General features: G+C 50.3%; 1 long non-coding RNA gene across 1 annotated transcript; it reads left to right on the plus strand.

Moving 5' to 3' along the window:
- Positions 1-213: 213 nt before the first annotated feature.
- Positions 214-7,555, plus strand: LOC142559426 (uncharacterized). Its single transcript, XR_012823108.1, has 3 exons — positions 214-483; positions 1,064-1,268; positions 7,481-7,555. It is a non-coding gene; the product is annotated as an uncharacterized LOC142559426 (long non-coding RNA).
- Positions 7,556-25,140: the final 17,585 nt, after the last annotated feature.

Here is a 25,140-nt window from a genome sequence, read left to right on the forward strand (position 1 = left end):
AAAGTGTAGTCTAAGCACCAGCGAAGAATGGAGACCCAAAGAGACGAAACAAAGAACGGAAAGAAAGAAGACAAACAAGCTTGCTTCGTTGTGGTTGAAACAGAAAATGCAGAAAGACGAAAAAAAAAATGCGCCTGCGCACGTACAGCAGCCGCGGCAAGTGGAGCGTCGAGCGCGCAGCGACGAATGCAGATGAGAGGGCCGCCGATGGCTTCTCGCGGCGTGTGCCACGGGTTCGTTCGCGAGTATCGCTTCCCGCTTGACTCGGGAGCAGACGAGGGGCAGCTGCGCACAGCGGAGAACGCTCGCGTGTCGCCGACGAACAAGTGAGGTGTCGACCGGGGGAACGCATAGTTGGCCAGGGGGAACACGCGCATGCAGGAAGCAAGCGGACAACGTCGCGCAGGCACGCCGTCCTCAGAAAGTGCCTGCATTGCCTGGCGGGACGAGGGGGACAGTGTTGAAACGTCGTCTGCACGGGCAGTAAGTGATCGCCAAGTGGTCGCGATGTTTTGGAAAGAGAAAAGCGCTTACCCAACATAGAGGCAATTACTCTGCGGTGGTGAGGTGCCTATGCTGCGCTTCAGACAAGTACGCTGTGGAAGCTACGCAAGAACTTCAGCGGCGAAAATTTACCACTCGGCGCGTTCTGTCCAGGCTTCGCTGCACGCCGTTCGCTCGCGCGAGGCTGCCGCGACGAGCTGCAAATAAAAAGCCCAGAAAATAAGGCTAACTGATTTAAAACAACGTATTAGTAGCCGTATACAGCCGTTAGTTTGCTTTATTGCTATAGCAATTATATGGACGCTCCAAGCGAATTTTTGTCATCGTCGTCGCCGTGAGGTTCAGTGTATTTATGTATATGTACGCTATATGTCATGTCGTGCTATATGACGTGGGGTACACGCGGATTATGTCGCCACACCATTCCGTCACTAAGGTTGCTCATACGGGGTCTTACATTCTCGACAAAATTATTAATCGAATTTCGAGAATGGCAGCCCTCGAGCAACTGGGGGCGGCAGCGGCAATGTCGCATAACCACGCATGACTTGTTTTACAGACTCTGGCGCTTATCGTCAGCAATGCGGAGCCCAGTTCAGCAACGGGGAACGTCACCTGGATGAGCCGATCGGATCGTCAAGCAGGAGCAACAACTTGCAACTGAGAGCGGGCATATAAAGCCAGCACTGCACTCGGCTACCTTCAGTGGGTGCTGCACCACGGCAGCGGCAATGGCGCATAACCACGCATGGCTTGTTTTACAGGTTGGTTATCACTTTGACGTAACACGACTACGGCCAAATTGCCAATGTCTATGGTTGCTGCCGCTCCCTGTGGAGTGTTTTGTAGTTTCGAGCATGTGGTGGCCAAATCTAAAGGTCTTGCTTTCCGCATACTGTTAGATACGGGACCTTTTTCTAGGCCCCCTTCGAGTTCCCCAGACCACATCGAATCGCACCACTGCTAAGTAAGGAATGCAGGAGCACGTATGCCGCATTCCGGAGGCACGACACGTGCAAACAAGTCGGCGGGCCCCACAGCCGGTGGAGCTATTCAATGCTTGACTCTTCCAGAAAACGAAGGGATAGCCCAGCATTGTTCCAGGTAACGTGAGTCCCAAAGCCAGACGGCTGTGATGTACCGGGAAGGCCTGGCAGCGTCGCCCCGGCCGCCTTTGAAGAGGGCATTTGCAGGCCAGCGAGGCCATACCGCCGGGAGTAGGGGGCTCTCGGACAATTGGGGCCCAAGCGTCGCCCCCGTCCGCCTTTGAAGAGCGCATTGCAAGTCAGCAAGGCAAGACCGCAGGGAGCCGCCGCATGTGACACCACCGCAAGGGCGCCTACCATTGGTCGAAAATGGCGTCATCTGAGCGGACCCTCCCATTGGTCGAACATGACGCGTCTTCCAGACATCGAAGGGCTTAAAAGAGAGACCGGGAGCAGCAAGGGCATTCCAGAGATGCCTGGAGCATTCCCGGATTCACCTCTCTCGAACTTCTTGCCGCGGGCCGCAGCGTCCGAGTTGCTGCCGGCCCGTAATGACTGTACGACTGTTCATTGACGTCTCTCTGTAAATAATGTAAAATAAACCTCCCAAATGTTTCATCCCGAAGTCCGTCCTCGACTCCTACAACTGGTGGAAGCGGTGGGATCGCCTCCAACTCCTACAATACGCAGAAACAAATCCTGGCCCAACTGTGGGAGAAATGCTGAAACAAATTTTGGATAAGCGAATTCAAATGGACAACAGGCTCACCAATTTGGAAGAGAGCCTTGTTAAAATTACGAGTCAATGTGCTCGGGTGAAAATTCTAGAAAAAGCGGTTCAACACTTTAAGCGAACAGTTCAGCATTAACAGCAACGACTAATTGATTTGTAAGACCGGGCAAGACGAAATAATGTTATTGTATTTGGTGTGCCCGAGACTGAAAACGAAACGCCTGAAGACTTCGAGCAGCAAGTTGTAAAAAATACACATATATATATTTTTTAGAAACGGCGTCACGGTTTCATCAGTTGAGAGAATGCATAAGCTTGGTCAAAAGAAACCATCACGCGACAGACCTGTTATCCTAAAATTGTACGATTACAATGAAAAGGTGGCAATCTTTAAGAACTGCAAGAAACTCAAAGCAGAAAAAATCAGTGTTTGTGACGACTACTCGCCGGAAACAGTCGCAAAAAGAAGACTATTTTGTAAATCGGATCAGTGTGATAAACGCGATGGCGCAAAGGTCAGTCTTGTTCACGATAAGCTTTTTATCAATAGCATTGCTTGCACATGGGACTTTGAGCAGAATGTGCACGTGAGACTGCGCAATGAACCGCCACTTGCTATCGAAAACGTTGACTGACGCTCAAGGCAGCCCGAAATAAGATTACTTAACGTTAATGCCCGGAGCATAGTAAATAAGGTAGGACAGCTTGAATACTTGTCATGGTTTCACGACGCAGAGCTAATTGCCATAACAGAAGCTGCACAGTGACGTCAAGGACCAATGAGGTATTTCCAAGTACTTACAATGTAATTCGCAAAGATGGAGCAAAGCGAGGCGGTGGCGTGGCGTTTCTAGTGAAGAAACCACTCAGATATGAAACTGTGCTATCCATAAACGGGCATGAAAGTGTGTGGTGCAAACGATTTCTTGACAATACCATTTTGATAGTGGGCGTCATCTATAGAGCCGCCGGAAGCCCTGTTGAATTTTTGTGTGCGCTTGACCCGCATTTAAATACTATAGGGATGCCAGAATTGCGTTAGCAGGGGATCTTAATTTACCAGGTGTCGATTGGGATGCGACAATTACGGGGCCAGTGGAAAAGCCTAGCGCTGATAAGGTTATAGAGGACGCTTAAGCATAGCTTTATTCATGTAGTTAATGGGCCGACTAGGGCGCAGGGGCAAGATCAATCCACGCTGAATTTTTTTGTTTTTTCACTGACGGAACATTTAATTATGATGTCAACCCCCCCCCCCCCCCCCCCTAGAGGATGGTATATCAGATCATAAAGCAGTTGTAGCAACTTTAAGTATATGAAAGACGCAATTAGAAAAAAATCCTCTGTATATATGCATAACTTTAATCGGGCTCACGACACGACGGTTATTGACTACTTAGCACATGTTCCTGATAATATGCCGGTCGATAATGACATAAATAGTGTTTGGAGATACTTTGTATCAGTTGTTCGCACCTGTTTAGAAAAATATGTGCTCAAGAAAATCAAGCGCATAGGAAAACTCAGTACATATGGGCAACTAGAAACATTATTCATTTGAAGCGGCGACTGTACCGTGCACGTAGAAGGACGCCAAGGCGATGTGCAGAAATAGCCAGTCTCAGTACGCAAGTTAAAAACGAACTGAAAGGTGCGAAGGCGGCATTTTTTTTAACAACATTGGTGCATTACTTGCAAAACTCGCCTCAAAAATTCTGGACTTACTTATCTGGTTCTACGTGCAAAATTAATGAAATTAAGGCAGACGGAAACATCTGTTGCAGGCCAGCTTTGATCGCACAGGCTTTTAACATAATGTTTAACTCTGTAGTTACACCTGGCAGTAATAGGCACCCCATAAATGCGAGCGATAGTTTGTTGCCGTGTGAAAGTACAGATCGTATTGTACTTTCTCGAGGAGGCATTTTAGCGTTGTTTTTAAAACTGGATACCACGAAATGTTGTGGCCCCGATGAAATACCCAATGACTTCTTGAGGCGTTATTGCGAATGGACAACACATTTTGTGTCCACAATTTTCGCAATGCCATTACCTATCGGAGATGTGCGGGAAGATTGGCTCCTTGCACGCATTGTGCCTATTTTTAAGCGGGCAATAAGTCACTGGCGGGAAACTATCGGTCAATTTCCGTGACATGCAGCGCGTGTAATATGTTAGAACACAGAATATCGAAACATCTCGTTGAATATATAGAAAATAACTTATCCTGCAGCAAGCAGCATGGCTTTCGCCAACGTTTGTCAACAGTGACGCAGCTTTTTGAAGTGTCTCATTCTTTAGGCGTCGCAATAACAAGGAGCAAATTGATATTACAGCAATGGATTTTACAGCGAAGCTGTATACCTCTACCCTCCAAGGAAATTTTCGTGTCGTAACCAAAAAACTCCCCATACGTGGGCACAGGGCCGATCTCGAAGATAGTGCACTGACGGGCCGACCCGCGGTGGATGTGAAGGAGGCGTTAAGCACTCCCCATACGTGGGCCGATCCCGAAGATAGTGCCATGCCGGGCCGACCCGCGGTGGATGTGAAGGAGGCGTTAAGCACTCCCCATACGTGGGCCGATCCCGAAGATAGTGCCATGCCGGGCCGACCCGCGGTGGATGTGAAGGAGGCGTTAAGCACTCCCCATACGTGGGCCGATCCCGAAGATAGTGCCATGCCGGGCCGACCCGCGGTGGATGTGAAGGAGGCGTTAAGCACTCCCCATACGTGGGCCGATCCCGAAGATAGTGCCATGCCGGGCCGACCCGCGGTGGATGTGAAGGAGGCGTTAAGCACTCCCCATACGTGGGCCGATCCCGAAGATAGTGCCATGCCGGGCCGACCCGCGGTGGATGTGAAGGAGGCGTTAAGCACTCCCCATACGTGGGCCGATCCCGAAGATAGTGCCATGCCGGGCCGACCCGCGGTGGATGTGAAGGAGGCGTTAAGCACTCCCCATACGTGGGCCGATCCCGAAGATAGTGCCATGCCGGGCCGACCCGCGGTGGATGTGAAGGAGGCGTTAAGCACTCCCCATACGTGGGCCGATCCCGAAGATAGTGCCATGCCGGGCCGACCCGCGGTGGATGTGAAGGAGGCGTTAAGCACTCCCCATACGTGGGCCGATCCCGAAGATAGTGCCATGCCGGGCCGACCCGCGGTGGATGTGAAGGAGGCGTTAAGCACTCCCCATACGTGGGCCGATCCCGAAGATAGTGCCATGCCGGGCCGACCCGCGGTGGATGTGAAGGAGGCGTTAAGCACTCCCCATACGTGGGCCGATCCCGAAGATAGTGCCATGCCGGGCCGACCCGCGGTGGATGTGAAGGAGGCGTTAAGCACTCCCCATACGTGGGCCGATCCCGAAGATAGTGCCATGCCGGGCCGACCCGCGGTGGATGTGAAGGAGGCGTTAAGCACTCCCCATACGTGGGCCGATCCCGAAGATAGTGCCATGCCGGGCCGACCCGCGGTGGATGTGAAGGAGGCGTTAAGCACTCCCCATACGTGGGCCGATCCCGAAGATAGTGCCATGCCGGGCCGACCCGCGGTGGATGTGAAGGAGGCGTTAAGCACTCCCCATACGTGGGCCGATCCCGAAGATAGTGCCATGCCGGGCCGACCCGCGGTGGATGTGAAGGAGGCGTTAAGCACTCCCCATACGTGGGCCGATCCCGAAGATAGTGCCATGCCGGGCCGACCCGCGGCGAAGGTGAAGGAGGCGTTAAGCACTCCCCATACGTGGGCCGATCCCGAAGATAGTGCCATGCCGGGCCGACCCGCGGTGGATGTGAAGGAGGCGTTAAGCACTCCCCATACGTGGGCCGATCCCGAAGGTATTGGAAGAATGGGCCGAGCCGTGGCGAAGTTGAAGCAGGCGTTAAGCATTCCCCATACGTTTGCCGATCCCGAAGATAGTGCCGAGCCGACCCGCGGTGGAGGTGCTGTTCGTCATTAAGGGGCCCACACACACAGCTTTGCCGGTCATCCTTCTTCACATAGTGGAAGGGCACTGAGTTTCTTCTTTTTTCTTTTGAATGCTTTTGATCGGGTGTGTCACACAAAACTTATTGAGAAATTGTATAACCTTCGAGTTAATAAACAAATTGTATTACGAAATTGTATCACCTAATCTTAGCAATTGCTACGATTAGATGGATGTCTTATTTTCCCTTAATTAATTACTTCTCTCGACCTTGCGGGTTTCCGCAGAACTATTACGTGAGAACCCTTGCCTTTGCTTTGAGTTGTTGACAGATTCGACTTCGTTCTGCTATCTGCTAGCCGCCTGGTTAGCTCAGATGGTAAGCGGCTGCCCCGAAACAGAGGTGGTCCCGGGTTCGAGTCCCGGACCAGGACAAATTTTTCTTCAACTGTGAGGCTTTTTTTCCGAGGTACCCGTAGGGTTTCCTTTGTAGCAATTGCTACGATTAGGTGGATGTCTCACTTTTCCTTAATTAAGTTTTATTGTATTCAATAAACAGACAGTATCAATACATGGCCAAGAAATACCTAGTGTTAAAGAATATAAATGCCTTGGTATGTGGACAAACGACAGCAATAGATATATGGAAATGTAGGAAAAAACAATAACAGCGAAGGGGAACATAAATGCGGCCATAATGAAACACAGAGCGCCATGGGGATACAATAGGTACGAGGTGCTCCGGGGTATGTGGAAAGGTGTAATGGTTCCAGAACTTACATTTGGAAATGCGGTTGTTTGGTTGAAGTCAGGGGTAGAATCAGGACTCGATGGCAAGCAAAGGTTAGTGGGACGCCTCACAATCAGCGCTCACGGGAATACTACAAATGAAGCTGTGCAGGGTGATATGGGCTGGACAAGTTTTGAAGTGAGGGAAGGTCAGAGCGAAATTGATTTCGAAAAAAGACTGAGGAATACGGAATAAAGTAAATGAATTGCGAGAGTGCTAAAAGCATTTGTGCAGGAAGAATATTAATTCACAGTGGAGGAAAATAACTAGAAAGCTTACCAGCAAGGATGTGACCGGTATAGTAAGTAAGTAAGTAGTAGTAAGTATTCTTTTTTGTCTAAGCTGTCTAACCATATCTTTGTTGCTACATGATGAAATGTCGTTTTTACATTATGTTCTATTGCCACCATGAATGTGCATTGTCTATATCGCTGTACGTGTGTATGAATAAGCTTGTTTTTAAACCAAAGCCAATGCCTCTTGTAAACGATTATCGTTGAACCCTGTGTGAATGATGTATTTTCCCTTTTATGCAGGTACCCTTTCCTGCCAAAGCATTCGTTAAGGCTAGCAGTATGTACCAAAGAAAATAAAATAATTAACATGGCAACAAAGAACGTCAAGCGCAAAGTCCAAGAGGCTCAGACAATCTCCAGGGTGGCGGCAGTGGAAAATGAACCTGCTATGAGCAACTACCTAAGAGGAAAAAACGAGATCAGGAAAGAAACAATTTATGATAAAGCGAAGCTTTTTACTTTTCGAAGCGCGATCAGGATGCCTTGGAACGCGTAGTTATAAAGCGAAATACAAGGAAGAAGAAGCATGTGCTTGCTGTGGTAAAGCTAGGCAAACGATGGAACGTGTTTTATTAGAATGTGAAGATATCTGCCCAGGGGGTCGACTTAAGCCCAGCTGGCCTTCTTGAAGCACTTGGGTTCAGCGAGAGTAGAGGGAAAGTAAACATGTCCGTAATAGAGATTAGTAAGAGGCGATAGGAAGATTATTGGAAGAAAAGTAGGGAAACGACAAAAACGGAGGCGTACGAAAACAAAGTTCGCAATAGTGGTTGAGAAAGTTTGACGACAGGAATTCCTTGTCTGTTTTTTTTTTTTTTGTAAGGATAGGTGTAGTACATTAGCTAAAATAACAATAAGAGCTTGGTAGCGGAATCCACTGCGCTGCCCCGCTTCAAAGGGGACGCTCATATAGCATCCATCCATCCATCCATCCATCCAGCCCGACGAATGCATGAATGCTCAGCTATAACCGATTCTTTTTCCGTTCAACCGCTGCGGCCGGGCAAACGTATACGAGTAGAGCGGGGAGCAGAACACATGCTGCTAAGACTGTCCAATCTATAGCGCTCTTGATTAAACAGTAGGTGGACCTGTCGACGTAGCAGAAGACACCAATATCCCTCAAGATCTCATTGTGCCTACAGCATGAGAAATTTTGTGCGTGTGTCTGCTACGTCGTTCCCTGCTCGGGAACAGCTTTAGTAGTGTTCGTCGACGGTTACGGCTAGAAAACCAACGGCTGCGAGTAGTACGTCATATTTGCGGAGACGGCCGAGGATTACCCAGCGAAATATGAACTTCAGCACTATTGGCGACACCGCACAGCGCGCGGGCGTGAGCCTTATGGCAGTGCGCTCATTGGTTCCTGTGGGCCTTCTTCTTCGGCTCTGTTGGACTGAAGTAGTGGCGCGTACTACATTTCTTGGATTCCAAGCTCAAGGGTTAGTAGGTTGTACTAACGCAGTCTTTTCCATGTACATATACCTCAAGATACCGCATTTTCTCGTCTAAGGTTGACGCACCATTTCTGGCCTTAAGGCACGTAAGTCACGCCGGCCGTGATCAAAAGACATGTTTTACTGCATTAGGGAGATTATATCTTTCGATCTGTTTTAAAGTACACACAAAGATGAACCGTAGCACAACGGCTGATTCACAAATACGTGTTGTAAATGCCAAGGTCCAACTGCAATCCTGAGGTCTAAGACGTATTTTGGATTTATGAGAGCAAAATAGAAGAATAAAGAAATAGGCAGGGGTGCTGACAATACAGAGAATACGCTTTTTAATATCCTGAAGTGGGGAAGCCGAAAGTGGAGACAACAGCTAGAGGACAGCATTGCACCAGCATTTCCCTGCACAGCACCTAGGGGGAGTTTACATACCCTGTTGTTTTTCATGAGGCATCCCATTAATTTGTAACGATTTCTTTATAGCGCAGCTCTTAGGCGGTTGTTCCTGCGGCGAGCGTCGGTGTCCCTCGTAACCGAGCGAACGAAGGGGAAAGAGCGAAGGCGGGGCGCAGCGGGAGTCGAAGGACAGCGGCAGCGAAGAGAACGCGAGGAGGAATGTGGATGAGGGGCGAAGCGTGAGAAGAAAAATGTAGTGCCGCGCAAGATGGGCTCTGCGGCAACGATGGCTACGAGATGGCGCCCGAGTAGCGCCTGTTCACCGATGACGCCACCGATGCCATATACGGAAACAAAGCGCTGCATGAGCGAAGGTCTGTCTGCGGCAGCTGCTCTGAATCACGCCAACGCGTCACCTACGTGCTGCCTCTCGAGATCTCCCGATTAGCGAGGCAGTCGCGCCACATTTCGCTCCGTTTGCAACGTGCCGCATTAGACAGATTCTCCGCGCCAGCCAATATATCCCGAAATGAAGACAAGTATGGAACATGGCGGGAAATATCAAGCGCCGACCAACCGTTGAGTATGGAGCAGCGCTAAAATTTCGCATTAGGGAGTGTCGTAATCGGCGGTGAATTTTTTTTACACACGACGGGAAATATTGTTTTATAGCGCCGGGAGAAGGGCATGTGCGCGAATGAACAGATCGTCCATAGCTGGCTTGTGGTGACTTGTGGTGGATACCAGGACTTGGACGCCATTAGTAGGAAGTAAATAGATGCTCCCCTTTTGGCTTATATTTCTTTTGCTAGTTTAGTTATTGAGCGAATGGTTTGGATGTGCAAGGTGCCTACGCTTGTACATATTCAACCAATCGTTGAGTGTAGCAGCTGTAACTTCGTATCTATACGTGTGAGTGCCACGTTGGTCGTCGTGTCTGATATCAAAGCTCCGATGCGCACCTTCCGCGTGTGTGTACAACGTTGGGCACGGATTCGACTTCCCCATGGTTATGCAGAGGGCATATTTCACGTAGTCTTTGTTATTTAGTTTCGTCTGTTCATAAATAGGACTTCAGTACTTGTGTTAAGGTAGATAATCGTTGGAAGTTTTCATCATGACTGTGGAGTCGTAAAAGTTGCTAGTCCTATGCCACACATCAATGACACAAATAAAAAAAATAATGACGGCCGCTTCTCCTCGCCCCCTACCCCCCTGAGATTTAGGCACCTCGCTTCCCCTAATCTGAATTCCTGGGGAAACCTTTGCGTGGCGCTGCACTGTTACAGAAATTGGCGGGAGCAAAAGGTTGGCTCTTTTTTACAGGCCGCGAGGAGCAGTATTCTGCCACTGGATTTCCCGAGCGCTGCTGTCGCTGCAATCCGTTTACCCGGCATTCGCGTTGCATTAGGAGAGTTGATGCAGTTCAAAAGAGATGACATCGATTCAGCAGCAGAGGTATAATCTGGTGATTTGCATAAGGCGCAGGCAAAATATTATAGCTAAGGGGGGCAATAAACAGAAACCAAAGGTGCATTTCGCCACAGCTGCGTATAAAGCGTGGCGTAATACGTGTTACGCTGCGCAGCTCGTCGCGGCGTGCAGCTTTAGGCCGAACGGGTCAGCGAAGTGCAAACTGACGGGACATTGACCAGTGGGCCCCGGAGATCACGGCGCGAACGATGTTGGTCTGCTACAACAACGAGGATGAAGATAGTATAGAACAATATGTGTACTGGTTACCTGGTCTATATTTACTAAACAGCCATAAAATCTTTAGAAACTCGTTCACATGCAACGCAAACTCCCAGGTGCGGTAAGAGAAACGTGCTGGCAGGGACAGCAGAAAGCGAAGCGTCGTTTCCGCCTTTGTTGTGGGGATCACCTTACCGGCGGCAAGAAATAGAGTGGAAAAAGCGATGGCAGCTAAAGTGAAGAGAAAAAGGACCGCGAGCGCTCGTGCCGGGTGCTGTCGCGCGAACTGGAAACCGATGACCGTGACATTCCGTGCCGTCTCGGGCCGAGCGCGGCGGCTGGCGAGCGGGCACCGCGGAGAGAACGAACTTGTTCCTTGCCGGCTGGTGCCGCACAAGGAAGAAGAGACGCGTATATCGATCGTAAACTGAGGGGGGGAACTGTATTCTCTTCACTGACACGGCACTGACACTAGTGACTGCTGCTACGCGGAAATAAAAAATACGAAAGGCCTGTGCAAGTTCTCTAGTGTTCTGACCTAGGCTCTGGTTATCTGGAAAAGCTACAGTAAATTTAAAAACAAAAATCTCACTTCTATTGTAATTATTGGGTCACTATAGAGGATTCAACTGGCGTCATTATTTGAACAGCTTCGGCCAGAAAGCCTCCGCTGACTAAATTAAATTATGGAGCTTACGTTGCTCCGCAATAATGGTGTGCTTCTCGCCAACTCTTTTGCTTCCAAAGTGCAGCATCCAAACGTCCAGCACGTATGTATGTAAAATTAAAGGGAAAAAATTTCGTTGAGTCTTTTATTGAGAATTTCTGAGATGTATCGTATGCGCTAAAACATCAATGCCGCTAAAATCTCGAGCAGTTGTTAAAGATGACCAAAACTGTATACACTCACGTGCCGTCTCAGCTGGCTGGTTAGGTGCGGAATGAGCCACAGCCTCACGCGTGCGTGACTTCTCTGTCCATACTAAATAAAATTGCACCGGAAAGCGTGTTTTTTCGTGTCTATAACTCACCCCCTTACATCCGTAGTGCCACGCGCTAAGGCAAGAGCAAGCAACAGTACCAGCAGCCAGACACGAAGGGACGGTTCTCTAGCTGGCGCGCGATCCCTTTCTGACTTCGTCGTCTTTTTCGCCGTTTTTGCCCGGCACGCAATGCTGAACACATTATTCCCCCTCCCAATGAAGCATCGACTCGATGCTCAAACACAAGACGTACACGGAAAGTACAAAAATGAGTTGAGACAAAAAAAAAATAAAGGGAACGCGCTAGCACACACATGGACATGCACACGAGGCAAAAAAAGAAATGTGTTCAGTGGTCGGGGAAAAAACGGTTCGAGTTCTTTAGAGGAGGACGCGACTACAGCAAAAACAAAAAAAGTTTGTTTCACCAGTACACTAAATAAACATCACCATGTAAAATACGGCTTGAGGCGGACGACATGTATACAATCTCTGCGCGTGGTAATCGGTGCTTGGGCTATGGCGGGTCTCCGTCTGGCATCACTTCATAGTTCACGTACCTTACACGCCTTAGTACTGTGTACGACTGCTGTACTTGCTCAGGAGTTTCTCGCTGAGGCCTCGCCGTCTAATGGGGTCCAAACCCAAACTTGGTCACCAGGCTCATAGGTATCTGGTGGAGATTGTACCTTATTGCATCTGTACACTGCTGCTGTCTTATGTGCACACGGGGCAGTTGACGTGCTTCCTCGGCACGCTGAATGTACTCCTCGACGTCAGGAGCTAACTGGTCGAGCTGATCGATGTATTCATACGGAGTCATGACGTCTAGCACAGTTCAAACATCTCGACCATAAACGAGGCGAAACGGCTTGAATCATGTAGTTTCGTGCGTGGCAGTGTTGTACGCAAACGTTACGTACGGCAGTATTTCGTCCCACGTTCTGTGCCTCACATCCACATACATAGAGATCATGTCTGCCAGTGTTTTGTTTAGTCTTTCTGTCAAGCCGTTAGTCTGAGGGTAGTATGCAGTGGCTCTTCGATAACTCGTGTAACTCAACTTGAAGATGTCGTCCGGAAACTTTGCCATAAATGCCGTCCCTCGGTCTGTGATGATGAATGACGGTGCACCATGCCGAAGCACAATGTGATGCATAAGAAACTGGGCAACTTCAGATGCTGTCCCGCGTGGTAGTGCCTTCGTCTCAGCGTAATGCGTCAAGTAATCAGTTGCAACAATGATCCACTCATTGCCGGAGGATGACAAGGGAAATGGTCAAACTTGATCCAACTTCCAAATTTCAACCTGATCAAACGGCGTACGCGGAGGGTCGATGGGTTGTAGAAGGCCTGCAGGCTTGAAGGGTGGTGACTTGCGGCGCTGGCATTCACGGCATCCTTTCACGTAGCGTTTGACGAAAGCAGTCAATCTAGGCCAATAGTAGAGTTGTCGTACATGTTCAGAGTCCTTGAGTAGCCCAAGTGACCAGATATCGGCTCGTCGTGGCAGGCTAATAGGATGTCGTCACGGAGGGCTTGAGGCACTCCTATAAGATGTGGTTTGTCGCCGGCACTTGTGTTTCTTTTGTATAATATGCCCTCTCGTAGGCAAAACGACAACCGTCGCGAAATAGGGCGAGGAATGGAGGCGATGCCGCCTTCTAAGTGGTCGATGACGGGCCTCATTTCCGCGTCCGATCGCTGTTTAGCGAGCAGATCCGACCTGCTGAGGGCTCCCAGGAAGGTACTGTCGTCGTCCTCGTCAGGATTCTGAGATGCAACAGGTGCTCGTGATAGCGTGTCAGTATCTTCATGTTTTCTGCCTGACTTGTATACGATGGTGATGTTACATTCCTGGAGTCGCATACTCCAACGTGCCAATCGCCCAGAACGGTCTCGGAGGTTGGTTAACCAGCACAAAGCGTGATTATCGGTCACAACTTTAAATGGCCGCCCGTAGAGATACGACCAAAACTTTGTAGTAGCCAAAATAAGCGCGAGGCACTCCTCTGTGGTGGAATAATTGGACTAGGCGCGTGACAGAGTGCGGCTCGCGTAGGCGATAACTCGTTCAGTCCCGTCTTGGCGTTGCACCAGGATAGCTCCGAGACCGATATTGCTGGCGTCAGTGCGTACTTCTGTGTCAGTATCCTCATCAAAATGACCGAGCACGGGAGGAGAAGACAATCGACGTTGTAGCTCCGCAAAGACGGTCTGTTCTTCATTAGTCCAGAGGAATGGCTCATCGTCACGCGTAAGGTGAAATGGCGGCTCTGCAATCTTCGAAAAATTTTCAAGGAAGCGTCGATAATATGCACACAAGCCCAACAATCATCGGACACTTTTCTTGTGGGTTGGAGCTAGAAAAGCAGCCACGGCAGCAGTCTTCTCGGGATCGGGCCGAACACCTGCTGCGCTCACGACGTGACCAAGGAACTTCAGTTCCTCGTAACTGAAATGACATTTCTCTGGCTTGAGTATAAGTTCAGCCGATCGAATGGCTTCGAGTATATTCCGAAGGCGTCGAAGGTGCTCGTCAAAAGTTTCTGAAAAGACGACAACATCTTCGAGATAGACGAGGCAGCTTTTCCATTTGAGATCAGCGAGAACGGTATCCATCATTCTGTGGAATGTAGCTGGAGCGGAATAGAGGCCGCAAGGGAGTACTCTAAATTCGTAAAGGCGGTTCGGAGTCACAAAAGCAGTTTTCTTGCGGTCCCGCTCATCTACTTCAATTTGCCAGTAGCCACTTTCAGGTCAATAGAGGAGAAATACTTCGCACGCCACAGCCTGTCCAGAGAATCGTCGACACGAGGCAACGGGTACACGTCTTTCTTTGTGACGTTGTTTAGGTTCCGGTAGTCAACACAAGACCGAAACGTACCATCCTTCTTTTTAACAAGAACGACTGGCGATGACAAGGGAACGCATGAAGGCTGTATTATGCCGTATTTAAACATTTCGTTCAGCTGCGTTTGAATCGCATGCCATTCGGTCGAGGAAACACGATAAGGCTGTTGCCGTATGGGGGGCGCGTCGTCATAGGTCATGATACAGTGTTTCGTAATCGATATCTTCGACGACCGTGAAAAGCAAGATCTCTAGCAACAGCTCGCGCGAAGATTGTTTGTTCTCTTCAGGAAGCGTTGGACTAATGTCGACGTTGCGCAGAGGTGCTTCAGCAGTGCCGATTGCCTCGGAAACAAAACACTCAGTGACATCGGCGATCAGGTCGGCGTAGGCAATGATAGTACCGGGGAAAAGGTGCTGGTGTTCGTAGCTGAAGTTCGTGATAACAACCTCACAGAGACCATCATGGAGATCGCAAACACCTTGAGAAAGCAGGGGAGAGTGATTGCTTTCTGCGACCGCTTCACCGTGTAAGAGTCTGTCACATGCCTCTTGAACCACGACACTTGCCCGCGCTGGTAACGTGACAGCGTCATCAATGATACGAAGAGATGCTCGAGGGTGGATGGTGTTGGTAGTCGCTGCGGCGCACTTTGTCGAGAAAGTGACGAGGCGTTGTCGAATGTCGATGATAGCTCCGTGCTCCCTGAGAGAGTCAAGTCAGTTTTATTTACATCATTATGATGTGGGTAGGCTCAGGCAAAAAACGCTTAATGATTAGGTCTCCAGAACACTGAGGGAGAATGCTGAAGCTGGCAAACAAACGTAGAGCCGCGAATCTGTATTCGTGCCATGCACATGCCGAGTGGTGTGACGATGTTCCCGCCAGCTGTACGAACTGGCGTTTGATTCCGAGGCGTCGTCACTTTCATCAGAAGGGTGGCCAGTTTTTCGCTGATTATAGAATAATCCGCTCCAGTGTCCACTAAAGCAGTCAATTCGAGATCATCGAGCAGTACAGAAATGTACAAGGAAATTCTTCTTCCTTAATCAGCAGGTACTGTCGTCGTCGATGTATCGTCGGTCCACGTACGCGTCAGTAGGGGTCCTTGAGCACGTCCAGACGGAGCGGCCTCGCCCCCGAAGGCCGCTGTGGTTAGTTTTCCCGGCGCGGACTGGGCGACCGACCCTGCACCACGCTCTAATACGTACGGCCAGTCGGAGAAAACCGCAGCGGTGAAGGGGAACGTGACTGGTGTCGAACTGATGGGGATCCGCGCTGCTGGGCAACGTATTCTTCAATTTCAGGAGGACGCCCCCGAAGCTAGGTCGCGGCGAGTTTGCTGAGAATCCGCGTTGTCCGAGCTCTCGATATGAGCACTGTCGGTAGACATGCCCAGCTTCGCCACAATGAAAGCAAAGGGGACGGCGATCAGATGCCCGCCACACGTCTGATTTCCTTGGGGCCTGTCGGTGGTCCTGATAATACGAGGTCGCTTGGACGGGCTGTAGCATGGCCAAGCACGCGGTGCGAAGCCGGGATGAAGTTGGGGCAGGTTGCTTTAAAGCTTGCGAATATGACATACGGGGGCTGTCAGTTCTTAGCGGTCGAACTTCTGTGTTGAAGGGTGGTTGCCTTAAGGCCGCCCCACATTCAGCGTTTCTACCGGCGTTTTTTGGCGTTGCGTCTCCCGGCGTGGTCGCATGAACGGCGCCAGAGAGGGCGTCCAGCCACACGAGCGGCACGCGGACCAGCGCCAGCGCAGCGTCGCACAATGTGACCAGATTTATTTTACCAGATACCTCCTAAGCTAATTGTGTAATATCAATGAAAAGAGCTGTCATAAGTATTCTTCAATGCAATACTTATGCCTTTTGCATAGTTTTACGCTAAATAAAATATTCAGGGCTGTGTAGAAAAATTACACAAGGCTAAGCTTCAGAAAACTGGCAGCAATATCGGCGTGAACATCACGAGCGGTCGGCGCGTCGGCGTGCGAAGCTGAGCATCGAGGGTTCTTTATTCTATGATAGAGGGGGAAGTAGGTGCTTTTTATTGCTAGACGCCATACGCCACATCACGGAAAGAAGGCAGCAGCTTTTGCTGCTAAAAAAGAAGCTCCTGCTTCTCATTTGGTACACCCGGCAGGACGATGGCGGCGACTTCAATCCACAAAACTTTTTTAACACGATTCTTGTGTTCCTTGTGTTTGGTCTGCCACAATATCGGCCTTGCTTCTACAATGGCTATGAGAAGCTCGTTATCGATGTTCGCCGGTAGCATGATTGAAGCAACCAAACAAACAGCAATGACGGCGCGAACTGCGAATCTGCGGAAGTTTCTTGCAAGAGTTGCCAGCAGCGCGGCCACGCCCTGCCATGCGCTGATTGGTCGGCGCTGTCGAGCCGCTTCCGACGGCGGCGGCGAGATCTGGTGTCCCTTGAGCACGACGTTTTGGCTTGGCGCCAGCCTCAGCGTCGACGCCGAGCGACGACGGGTGACAAAACGCCAGAAAACGCCGGGAAAACGCTGAATGTGGGGCGGCCTTTAGAGCATGCTGGACTTCTTCACGGAGAACGCTGGACAGAGAGCTGAGCGTCGGCTGTGAGGGTACCGACAGTTTCTGGAGTTCTTCGCGGATTACAGAACGAATGAGATCTCGAAAGAAATCTGCGTAGCCCCCTTGAGGAGCTCCGAAGAAGTCCGTAGGTGAGGCAGCGTTCACTTGGCGTTAGTACGGTGGTGCCCGCTGCCGAAGAGTCTGTTTCATTGTGACGGTCTCGGAAAGCAATTCTGACACAGTCTTGGGAGGACTGCGCACGAGACCGGCGAACAGCTGCTCTTTCACTCCGCGCATCAGGTACCGCACCTTCTTCCGACATGCTTGGGTCGGCTCGTCGAAAGAGACGCGTCCTGTCCTCGAGATACATTGCGACACCTTCGTTCGACATTTGTATACGGGACTGGAGATCACGCTCAGCTCGCTCTCGGCGATCAGGGCTCGCACATGTCTCAAGAAGCCGGCGTTTGAATTCTACCCATGAAGTTAGGGCATCTGCACGGTTCTCATACCAAACACGTGCGCCATCGTTAAGGCTGAAATATACGTTTTTCAGTTTGTCTGCGTCATCCCACTTGTTGAATGCGGCAACACATTCACAGTGCACCAACCAATCTTCAACATCCTCATGTATGGCGCCGTGGAAGGGATTCGGCGTTCGCGGATTGAGTAGCGTACAATGAATCGGCATTGTGCCTTCCATAGCAGTTGGGGTGGTCGAAGCTGCCATTTTTTTCTGGGAGGAATCCAAACTCAGGGGCTTGTCCTCGGATCCTTCTGCTGGCGCGGTGTACAGGCGTAATCAACGGTACGGGGCTGGAGCTCCTGCTGCTCGGAAGGGTTCGATGCGTAGATTAGATTACCCCGCACCTCTACCAGTTTGTCACGCGCTAAGGCAAGAGCAAACAACAGTACCAGAAGCCAGACACGAAAGACGTCAGACACGAAGGGACGGTTCTCCAGCTGGAGCGGGATCCTTCTTTGACTTCGTCGTCTTCTACGCCGTTTTTGCTGGGCACGCAATGCTGACCGTTTGCTAGCTCAAAACACCATGTTGCAATAGAAATGTTTGTTCAGGCAAACTAATACATCCATTTGAAAGGGTGAGTTTTTGCCAGTCGGAAATGCTTTCGACCACACCGCTGACATAAGTACAAGGAATAATAAATCATCTTGAGAGTATTTGGAAAGATTGGTTGCTCTTTTTAGACGATCACAAGGAAGAAGACGGGAGGGCGGCAAACTAACAACTGAGGTTTATTCGAGGGAAACACTTAAATATCAGTTCCTGACAGCGCACGCACCTTGTGATCGTCTACAAAGCGCAACCAATCTTTCCAAATACAATGAACCAACTTGCCCAACAACGCATCCTGCTAAAATAATCTTAAAAGTGTAGTAGCCCCTCTAGCTGCTCTGACAGGGTTACGCCACGCTTTTCAGGGCTTCAGTTTAGGTATAGAGAAACACGAAGGTGAAACAATTTAAGCGAAGCTAGCAGTCAAATATGACAGCTAGGAAGGAGAGGACAGTGGCGTCTCTGTCCACTTTAACGAGGACTGGGGACGCGCCGCCTCCACAGTAAATGCAGTATTGCTCCGCGCGCACCTGCGAACGTTTATTCCGAAGGATACTGCACGAAAGAGCGCATGACTTGGAGCGCAAGCTCTAGCCCCTATGCTACACCAGAAAGAACGTGCGCCTGAAGGACTACGATTGGCTGACGCGCTAGGATTTGCTGGCGATTGAGAGCTGCTCTATAGAACAACACTGAGCTGAAACAGCGTAAACGAAGCCAGTGGTAAAAACCGAAAGGCACCAGGGTAGGAAAAAAAAACTACGTCTTTCCGCCACCTCAGACGCCATGTACAACATACATGGAGTAGTAGATTGACACCCCTAGCCTACTGTGATCATACGACATGCTCGAAAAACGACTTGGCGCCAAGTGCTGGAAAATACATTTTACTTGCTTGAAATGTTCAAGTGCCCGAGCACCCTTCAGTTTAGTTCTGCAAGGTGTATCTTCCGCGCAAAACAACCTTTTAGCATCCGAAAATGAATAAGAAGGCGCAATACGGCTGCTCCGCTAACGAACGCCCCCATTTTCGAATTCTTTCAGAGAAAGCGAGGTTGCAAAATTGTTGTTTCGAGATCCAATCCAACGTCGAGGGTGTCATTTCGCTTAGGGTGTACTGTGCTAGCGGCCAGATAGACTGTACCGGCACCCACTTTCAGAGCAATCGGACACAATCAGCGCAGACGTTAGCTTCAGCTATGGTGGGCAGGCAACAGCAGCGGTCGGCTTGGAGCGAGAGGAGCTGTTCATGCATCGACTGTAGCATAATGCCCGTCTCGACCGAGCCCTTGCACTAAGACCTGTAGATGACAAACGTAGCACTCATGAAGTTGCCATCAGATTGCATTATTATCAAAACGACGTGCCAAAGTGACATGCTCTCCCTTGGTAACGTTCTCATGACCCGTCTTCAACGCTACACGTATCAGCTGTACTAGTGGGCCTTGCATAAGCGTATGATGTCTTCCCAGCTCGTGAGTAACTTCGACGATTATAAATGTACATGCCTCAGTTCCTGTCTTGAAATGAGACAAAGTTTTCAATTAGGCACGTGCCAACTCCGATACAGCAGCGGCTGGTAATTGAAAGATCGCATGACAGCCACGATCAGCAAACCTCTTGCGGCGTGATCAGCTCTGTCAGCTCAATTTTAAATCTTGTATTTTCAAGGAACTTGGCTCTCATGGATCAGATGAATGACCTCCTCTCGGTGACGTAGGCATCTCAAACGCAGAAGGCCCTTGTCGAAACGTTGGCTTCATCTCTGTTCTACTAATATTCATTACGTAGAGGGCATGGTCATCTTGCGGTACGACAGATGATCACGCTCCAGTGTGTCGAACCGCAACCAGGGTATCGAACCAAAACTGGACGGAAAATAGAAAACTGGTAAAAAGTGTTATTTTTATTCGAACTGCAACTGGCCAAAATGTCACGATTTTTCCCAGTGCGGAGCCAAAGCGAAAAGAAAAAAAAATAACGGTTTTCGGTTCAGGATGGCCAACATTTCTGGAGCTTGTCATCCGCGCATTGCCTGCACCACTGGCGAAACTACGCTATACTCATTTGTAAATACATAGCACATTACCCTGGTTTTTAAAAACTATGGCGTTTTACGGGCCGAAACCACGAGCTGCTTATGAGGCACGCCGTAGTGAGGGACGTCAGAATAACTTGGACCACCTGGGGTTCCTTAACGTGCACCTAAATCTAAGTACACGGGCGTTATCGCATTTCGTCCCCATCGGAGTGCGGCCAGGATTCGATCCCGCGGCATCATGCTTAGCAGCCGAACACCATAGCCACTAAGCAACCACGGCGGGACCCCTGGTCTTTGAAGTAGCAGTGCCATTACTGCGGTTTTCAACGTATCGTGTTGGGACGCAGACACATTAGCCGTGCACTCGTGAGCATTTGTGATTGATGCTTGTCAAATAGGTTTCCGTTAGCCGATGACCCCTATATCACCGTTGAAATAAAGAGGCGCTTCCTAACTGGGTGGTGGCTTTTAATCGCACAAGTTAGCGTAGGTACAATAGAAATTAGATGTCACTTCTGACATACGCTTCCACAACACAATTTTCACATCGCAGCTTTCTTTGCCTGGTTTGCCGGGTTGTCGAATTTTTCTTATTTATGTTGTTTTATTTATATTGCCGACGTACAAACGCATATACAACTATTTACAAGGGGAAAAGTTAGTGGCAAACGCGCAGGCTGGTACAGCTCCAGTAAAGTCTTACTGCGGCAGTCACTGACATTTATTGCGAACGATCGCGTCCATTTATGTATTTTCTTTTTCTCAATGCACCTTTTGGTGGTGCATAAGGTAGTGCAATCGCGGAGCCAGCATATATAAGCTCAATGTGTAGAGAAATTGAGCCTGAACGTTGTTTTATGGCTTTACGGCACATAACTGTATCAGCAACAGTATCCGTGCGGTGGATGGCACCTGATCGAGGCTACACAAGGCCTCTGCGCTAAAACGTCGGTCTAGGGTAATGTGAACGGGCGAAAAATTCACCGACGATTAAGGTACCCCTTAACGCGAAGTTTGAGCGCAGCTCTATACGTGTTTTCGTTTCGCAATATATTGAGGCAAATGATTTGAGAGATACATATAGCAGATCCGGCAAAAGTGGAAAATCTGATCTGCAGGTCAAACAAGTAGGCTTTTATACATGGCCCGTGGACGGTTCCAGTGAAATCGGTGATGCCGCGTGGCTTCCAAGAAGTACTACACAATTCGCGTCGCGCATACAATCAGATTTCAAAACTGCAAACCTTGACAACCAAAACAAGCGAAACAATCGATGTGTGCCGCCATTGTGGAGTGGGGTCGAGCTTGTTTACGCTAGGACGCTGGCTGCCAGCGCAGTAAAATAGTCGAAGCAGCGGTGTTAGGAACGGCCTGCCGAGGTGCCAACATGTAAAGTTTCTCAGCCAGCTGCAGCAGCAGGGTTGGCGTTTTCTGGGAAGCCACCATTATCCTCTAGCCGAACGGCGCCACTAAGTCTACGTTGTGCGGAGGACAATACGCCGCGTCAGCGACTCTCCGTCGCGGAAAGGCCGAGATGAGTTCGACGAACCAGGCTTTGCTACTGAAGCCGCCACCACCGATCTGGTCTGCCGTGAGCGGGGGAGTTCCCAAGGGAAGGTAATTGGCGACACCTCCCCACGCGCCTTTCAAGACATAAGCCCCGAGTTCTACGAAGCCCGTCTCATCTCGGTGGGGGCAGTGAAACAAGTGCGTAAGCGCGTGTGTAAGCCCTCCCGCTCAAAGGCGGCTCAGCTTCGATGACTGGTCGAATGGTTGCCTCACCTAAGGATCTAGGCAGCACGGAGTGTTTATAAGCAGCTGTTTGCCGGCTGCTAGGATGTGTTCTGCGATCGTGCTCGTGAGTTAGGTGCTCGTGATCGTGCTCTGTGATCGTGCTCGTGAGCTGGGTGCTCATGATCGTGCTCGTGCTCTGTACAGTGTGTTTGGAGCTTCGGGCTCATTTACTGTATGCTTCGTCTTGCGTGCTCCATTTGGGAGTCACGCTAGGCTGTCGAATGTATCCCCTGTTGGAATGGAAAAGTATGTAAACCCTGCTCGCCTAGTCCTGTCCCCACCCCTCGAATTTCCTCCCAGTACGTCCGACAACTCCTACAACCGGATGCCAGCGGTGGGATGGTCCTGAAATCCTACAACTGAATGGCAGCGGTGAGATCGGCCTACGGCTCGTAAATGGGCCTACGACTCGTGAGACAGCAACGGCAGCTCACGGACTTTGGCACGTGGTGACCGACGGGTAACCCGATCAAGTTGGAGGCGACTTGGGATTGACCACCTCTTGCAACTGACTGGATACGGCGGAGAAGGACTGGTGATATGGTGCTGCTTCAGTGGATAAACGTTTCGTTTTGGCTGTAAGATTTACCAGGCTTAAATTTCTCTGTGTTTGTAGATTTGCTTCGCTGGGGATCTTTTACTTGTATACTGATTTGCGTGGGTATCGCAGCAAGTATTGCGTGACAGCAGAGCCAAAGCTTAAAGTAGCGACCATGGTCCTATTGTGTTTGACGAGAGCTGACCTGTTGTGGTTGTGTGAAGAGCTCATGGTAGACGTAGAGGAGGACTCGACGGAAGCAGAAATTCGTAAGACGATTTTGCAAAGTGGCAATGATTGGAAACTCATCGAAAAGTTAGGTAAACGAATTCTAAACAAAATACAGGAACAGGAATCAATTAGGCAAGAACGCCAAGAGCGCGAGCGAGAACGTCAAGAGTGCGAGCGAAAACTGCAAGAGTGCGAGCGAAAACTGCAAGAGTGTGAGCGAAGATGCCAAGAGTGCGAGCGAAAATGCCTAGAGCGTGAGCAAAAACGGTAAGAGCTTCAAAAAGAAATGGCAGCAGTGAACAAACAGATGCAAGATTTGCAGCAGTCAAACACACAAAGTCAACAGCGACTTGAGGAATCTGTAGGCTCGACGCAGCGAAAGTGGGAGGAAGTCGATAGCAGATTTCAGTTGAAAGCCCAGGAAAGTAGTAGTACCTGTGAGATTAGCAGCACGTTCATGGGTGAACTCGAAGTGCTAGCAGCTAACAATGCCTTAGTGGTGTTGCAAATGGGTCGCAAGCCCGAAGGGTAGCGTTGGCCTGGCGGCCTGAGGCACAGCTGGAAGAATCCGAAGGTCCTGGCAAAGGATGAGTCGACTGCTAACAGAACAACTTGTTTATTCTAGCATCGCAAAAGAGCGGCCGGTCAGGTCGACCGAAGTGGAGAAACGGGAGCCCACGTTACTCGACTGAATAAATCGAAGCTTCTCTCTTGGCGTCCGGGGGCAGCTGCTTTTATACTCTCGGAGGCGAGGGCAAGAAGGAACGGCTCGCAAGAGGCGCACGTGACGGTGGTGCACGGACACGTTGTGACAAGAAGTGACGTATCCGCCGGGCCGGCGCCGGCCAGACCTCCTCGCTTCACAGTTTGGGAGCTCCTCTCCCCGGCTGCCGCGCTTTGACAAGCGTGGGCACCAACATGCACACACACACACACACACACACACACACACACACACACACACACACACACACACACACACACACACACGCGCGCGCGAAGACACGTCGCATTGAAACATGCCTGGACGCGCTCAGCAGGAGGCGTTGGGACAGCGCTGAACTGGCCAAAATGTCCGTTGCTGTGAACGAAGCCCCGGCGTCCGTTGCATCCGCGCCGGCTATATCGCACGTCGGAGGCGAAACGTAACAGTGGCAACAAAGGCCGCTAAAGGCCGTAATGAGAGCGACGAGGGGCTGTGCCAATAGAGCACTGTAGAGACAGCTAGGCCAGCTGTGAATGAATCGGGACAGTTAGCGCGCGTGTGCGTCTCATCTAATGTTAACGAGGTCGTTAGCGAGGTACAGAGTACTGCTGACCCGACAGACGCGAGCACCCATGTCGAGTCAGATCTGCGTGCCGAAGTGAAGTGCCAGCTGGACGATGCAGTTGCGGGCACTTCGCAGGATTGCGAGCTCCGTAGCTCAAGGGAAGACCACTGCATGGTTCAGGGATCGGTGCAGCTCTACGCCAGGCTAGGTAGCCAAGTGAGGGATGATTTAGCTAGGAATCATTCGGACTGTGCGGGTGAGACAGCGATAGAGACCGACGGGCTGTGTGCCGATGCACAGCGTGAGCTGGGCAATGCGTTCGCAAGAGTGCGAGTTGCATAGCTCGAATAAAGACTGCTGCATTGTTCCAGAGTCGGTTGAGCCGTCCGCCAGTCGAGGCAGAGAGAGAGAGAGAGTAGACTTAAATGATAATCACTAAGACTGTTCGGTTATGAGACCGACCCGGGCCGAAGAGATGTGTACTGGCCAGCTTGAGGAGCGAGAAGCCGGTATGAAAGGGAATTCAAAGAGAAAGCGCCGTAGAAAGAACTGTGGTAAAGATCGGAAAGCGGTAAATAATGTAGCGGAGCCAAAGAAGGCAACAGACGCAAAAAGCCAGGGCATGAGGAAAAGAAAGGTGCGGTCGTCGTTGACGACGTTGGCGCATCAAACACGTTCGAGCCACCGGTCAAAAGGAGACCGAGAAGCATTCTGCACGGACGCGGACAAAGGGCACGGGGCAGTTACGTTCCTCGTCGTTCCGTCGTTCTTTTCGGGGTGCAGCATGTAGTGCGAAGGAGAGCAAGGTGGCAAGACGAGACGAGGTGGTAGGGAGTCAGTGACGCGGTCAGTCGAGTTCGTGATGAAAGCGTGGCGCCAGGACGCAAATTGGCAGGAGACTGTAACATCTTGAAGGAGCTGATAGTGTGTCAGCCCTTTTGTTGTTCCTGGATATCCAGAGTAGCTTTCGAACCGCGACTACCTCGAGTAAGGCTCAAAAGTGTG

The sequence above is a fragment of the Dermacentor variabilis genome, chromosome 10, assembly GCF_050947875.1.
Source record: "Dermacentor variabilis isolate Ectoservices chromosome 10, ASM5094787v1, whole genome shotgun sequence".
Classification (NCBI taxonomy): Eukaryota; Metazoa; Arthropoda; class Arachnida; order Ixodida; family Ixodidae; genus Dermacentor; species Dermacentor variabilis.